The following is a 5,238-nucleotide window of genomic DNA, read 5'->3' as shown; positions in this document are numbered from 1 at the left end:
ACTACCACTGGAGTGTACCACCACTGGAGTGTACCACCCACTGTCGGAGGGGAGAAGGGGGACAAGAAGGAGTGAGGAGGAAAAGAGGGAATTCAACGTAGACCAGTGTGTGTGTGTGTGTGTGTGTGTGTGTGTGTGTGTGTGTGTGTGTGTGTGTGTGTGTCTGTGTGTGTGTCTGTGTGTGTGTGTGTGTGTGTGTGTTACAGGGAAGAATGGGCCTGGATGAGTAAGGAGAAGGCAGATAAAACATTGTGCCAAGGAAAGGAAATGGTCCAAGTCCCTAGGAAAGAAAACATCTAGGTTGGCAGGGGTGGATGGGGAGGAAAGAGAGGCCAAGGCTGGGCTAGGCAGAGCAGCCAGATTGGAAAGCAGGTTTGTCTTTTCTGTGCCCCTTCCCCTCAAGTTGGATGAGTCCATTTGCATCCAGAGTTGGGAGAGGGTAGGGGAGAAAACAGAGCTCTTCCATAGAAGTGGCTGAGTTCATAAATCAAGGACGGGGAGGAGAGCCATGGAGGAAGTGTCCACTTAAGTTCCACTATAGAGTGGGAGTGATCAATGCCCAGTGGAACATACCACTCAGGAGACAGAGAAGATAGCAGACAAGATGGGAGGCATAGAGGGAGTGTGTAGGCTGCCCCAAGATGGGAAAGTCCACAGAGTAGGGTTGGGGACATAAGAGGGAAAGAGATGGAGAAGCTCTTTGTCCATGTCCACTTCAGACGCTGAAGATCAGAGTAAAGAATTAGTGGGGTGAGAAGAGGCTTGGCTGTACCACAAAGGAGAAATAGGATGGGGAGAGGTGAAGAGGAGCCCAGTCCAGGGGCCACTGGATTGAGGGAGAGGGAATCTGGGGAAGTGGTAGGAGGAAGGCTCAGGGGCCAGCCTCACCAGCCCCACCAGGCTTCTTTAGATAGTCACCCCCTCCCCGGCCATCAGCAGAGATCTCCTGGAAAACTGTGAGCATGGAGTGGCGGATTCTGTCAGCGAGGTCCGACACATCATCTGGGGTCAGCCCTTCTGTGGCCACTGGGGGCAGCACCCGTACCTGACATGTCCCTGAGGTGAAGCGCCATTCTTTCTTGCAGTAGAAGTCTTTATAGGAGGACATGACAATGGGGATAATGGAGACCTGGGCCTGAACAGCAAAGTGGAAGGCACCACGTTTGAAGGGAAGCATAGAGCCATTGTGATTCCTGGTACCCTCGGGGAAAACCCAAACTCAGACATTCTGGCTGAGCAGGGTCTGCGCAGCCTCAGCCATGATACTGCTTGCATCCCCAGTTCGTTTCCGGTCAATGAAGATAACTCCAGCCAGCCAGCATGCTAGCCCTGCTGGCCCTGCCCATAGAAGTTCTCACTTGGCAATGGGTACACAACGACCCGGGAGCACCTCCATCATTCCTAGTAAGCCAAGGGAGCTCTGGTGGTTGGAGACAACAACATAGGGCTGGGGCAGGCTGATGGGTGCCACGAACCTCCAGTCGGATCCCATACAGGTACTTGATGTGAAGCAGCATCAGTCGAAGGATCTTCATGTTCTCCACGTTTCGCCCTCGAAGGGCACACACAGGGATGGCCAGCACTGCCAGGGAAAGGATCCAGCCATTGTAGAATGCCATCTTGCAGAAGTACTTGGCACTGGTGCTGTAACCCCAGAGCACAGGTACCAACAGTAAAAGCAGCAACAGAAAGAGCAGCAACATTGTCCACGTCCCTGGCCACAGCTCCATGCTGGCCACCTCAGTGGGGTAGGGGGCCTAGGGGGCCGGCCCCCTCCCCAGCCAGTCTGCGGCAGTGGTGGTGGTGGCTGTGTCTCTGTCACTGGTGGGGAGTCGGTGCCAGGGGACCCTCGGGGTTTGGGGGTGTCCTAGCCTCGGCTGGTGGAGGGGCTGTGGGAGTGGGGGGCCGGGCCCATAGTGGTGAGAACGGTGGGAGGGGTTGTTCCCCCGCGCTCCCCCTCCCTCCCTTACTGCTGTCTCTCAAGGAATAGACTATTGAAGAAGTCATTGTAATAATCTAGAAGAGAGGTAATGAGGCACTGAAGATGATAATAGTGTGGATATTTAAGAAGCTGTTAGGTGGGGAAAATGTAATGGAGGCAGAAAAGGCAAGATTTGGCAACAAATTACATATGTGTACCAGTGATCTACTAAGGGTGAAAATATTGCTCTAAGCACTGCATCCCTATTTATGCAGCCTTGTTTGGGTGAGCTTTTTCCATCAGTTCCATCATACTGCTAACTAATAATGACATCCAACCCTCCTAAAATCTCTAAATCTATCGATATTGAAAGTATGAATTGTTTTCTAGGAAGATATATGACATTCAGAATTGCAAAGTTGAATCATAACAAAAGTGCAAAATTTTATATTTATTCCTATTGAAGTTCATCTTATTAAATAAACCTACCACTCTTACCTATACAGATTTTGTTCAATTGCAATTCACATCCAGATTTCCACTAACTACAAATTTAATAAATATTCTATATATACCTTCATTTCACTTTTGTGTCAACTGAACCAAGGCAGGAATAAAACTTTGAACATTCTATTATAGACCCATGTTCCTACTCTCCCCACCCCACCCCCATGGAGTCATAGGTCCTAGTTCTAAATCCAAGTGCATTGTCATCCTATCGACATCTAATTATATTGCCCACTAAGGTATGAGAGATTTTGAAAAATGATGCGATGAAATTTTGATATATTCTATCCAGTGAATTCCCCTGATTGATTGTTTTAATGGTCCTCTCACAAAAGGAAATGAGCTTAGTCTGACATAAATAATAATACACGAAGCCTTTACCAATTCTTATACATTTCAGTATCTTCCCTCAGTTAATTATTTCTTTTTTTACCCTAGATATAGTTTCCTTTGTATATATTTATTTGCACTTTGACTTCTCCATTATATTGTAAGTTCCTTGAAGGAAAGAACTGCCTTTTGCTTCTTTTCAAAATTCCAGTGCTTAGGGGGTGGCTAGGTAGCGCAGTGGAAAGAGCACTGGCCCTGGAGTCAGGAGTGCCTGGGTTCAAATCCGGTCTCAGACACTTAATAATTACCTAGTTGTGTGGCCTTGGGCAAGCCACTTAACCCATTGCCTTGTAAAAAAGAAGAAAACAGGTTTTAAGTCAGACATCTAGATTTTCATCCTGGTTCTTGTATTTAGTTTAGGTAAGACACCTTTTGGAGCTTCAGAATCATCACTAATAAAATGAGAGGACTGGACTATGTGAGCACTGTCACACTGAAATAAAAGTGGAGGTAAGGGCAGAGGGGGAAACACTCATCTATGCATAGGGATCCCTGTCTGCTGTATATTGACAAAGAAAACCACTTGTTAGCATCTATGCTCTATTGAATTTTTATTTATTTGGCAAAATATCCATTGAATTCCTTGAATGCCTTCCTTTGCTTCCCCTACTATTTTATGGTTAACAATGAAGCATTTAGGTTGTTCCAAAAAATATCCCTCTCCCTCATGACATGCCTGGTCCATCCACCACCCTTTCCCATTATTCCTATATTTGATTCTAAATCTCAGATTATATTAGGTAATATATTATAAGTGCCCTGTGTTTTTCCATTGGTTTTGCAGAACTGACAGTTTAATTTCTTTTGAGATTATGGTATAACATGATTTTCCCCAAAAACAATAGGTATTCTTTCATTTGGATTTTTTGTTGTCTAATCTGTCTCTCAGATACCTTTGATAAACCTAGTTTTATATTTCACTTCATATGGATTTGGGGAGGATTTTTTTTAAACAACCTTAAAAAGTAATCACATTTTTGAAGAGGATCTTTAAAATATGTATAACTACAAATTTCTTTGAAGGAACTTCATTAAGAACACATTTTGTTGGGGTGGCTAGGTGGCATAATGGATAAAGCACCGGCCTTGGAGTCAGGAGTACCTGGTAATTTCTACTCCTTTATGAAAACTAAGAGAAGAAAGAAGTGAATGTACAGGTCAAAGTTTAAAAGAATAAACATGAAGCCTAAGTATGCTGACCACAAAGACCATAGAAACACAGATATGTAGGGGCGGCTAGGTGGCCCATCTCAGACACTTAATAATTACCTAGCTGTGTGGCCTTGGGCAAGCCACTTAACCCCATTTGCCTTGCAAAATCCTAAATAAAAAAAAAACAAAAGGAAAACACATTTTGTTCTATTAAGCAAAAATATAGGTACAGTTGTAGCTTATATTTTCTATATTGCTTAACTCTTTGTGTGACTGTCATGATGTGTTCTTCTGAAAAATCACCTTCAAACATGAATAAGAAGCATGAGAAATTTATAGAGAATAGAAACTAGAAATATTCATTCCCAGTGACTCATTTTTTATTATTTTTTTAGTAATTGCACTATCTTTGGTCTTTGAATGTTTTTCAAAATATTTCCCTTGGGGGGGGGGGGGCGGAGCCAAGATGGCTACATGAAGGGATCCAGTCTTAGGAGCTCTCTGATAAAAACTCATAAACTAAGGACTCTAACTAAATTTTCGACAGACAGAACCCACAAAAGGACCTAGTGAGGCAGTTCTCCTACTCAAGGTAACCTGGAAAAGAGCAGAAAGGCTCTGCTCCCCGGGGTTGGAGGGGCGGCCCGGAAGAGGGGGTGGTGCCAGAGCCAAAGAACCTCAGCCTCCCGGAGGCAGCCCCAGGGCGCTGGGAGCCTCAGCTCACAGCAGCGGGGGAGTCTCCTGGGCTGCACCCCGGGGAGCACCGGCACAGAGTGAGGGAGCAGCAGGGGACCTCTGCCAGAGCAAGCACTTGGAGCCCAGCCTTCAGGGCACACAGCCAGCAGCCTGGTCTTTCTGAAGCCTAGACCCGGAAACAGAAGCAGGTGGAGCCAGTAAGCAGGAGCCCCCAGGGCATGAGCCCATTGAGCTGAGGGAGGGAGTGAAGAGAGAGAGAGACTGCAGAGCTCTGTCCTCTGCCCCTGGAACAGGACTCTGGAACTCTGACCACATTCAGATTCTGATTGCAGTCTAGGCCCCCCCATAGAACAGCAGGCCCCCCACCCCACCTCAGCCCCGTGGCAGAGCAGGGCGTTTATGGTCATTCACAGAGCAGGAGGAAGGACAGAACCTCACACACTGAGACCCTTGTGGGAGTGTCCCAAAAGCTCAGGAAGCACCCCAAAAAACAGGCTTAGGCTGGGAAAATGAACAAACAAAGAAACAAGAGGAAGACCATTGAGAAATATTTTGCAAATGAGCCCAAGAAG

At 46.2% G+C, this 5,238-nt stretch overlaps 1 pseudogene; it reads right to left on the bottom strand.

Moving 5' to 3' along the window:
- Nucleotides 1–871: 871 nt before the first annotated feature.
- On the bottom strand, nt 872–1,733 carry LOC141519872 (1-acyl-sn-glycerol-3-phosphate acyltransferase alpha pseudogene; annotated as a pseudogene).
- Nucleotides 1,734–5,238: the final 3,505 nt, after the last annotated feature.

The sequence above is a fragment of the Macrotis lagotis genome, chromosome 1, assembly GCF_037893015.1.
Source record: "Macrotis lagotis isolate mMagLag1 chromosome 1, bilby.v1.9.chrom.fasta, whole genome shotgun sequence".
In the NCBI taxonomy this organism is placed as follows: Eukaryota; Metazoa; Chordata; class Mammalia; order Peramelemorphia; family Peramelidae; genus Macrotis; species Macrotis lagotis.
Note: the sequence above shows the minus strand (reverse complement) of the source record. Positions and strands in the feature narration are given on the sequence as shown.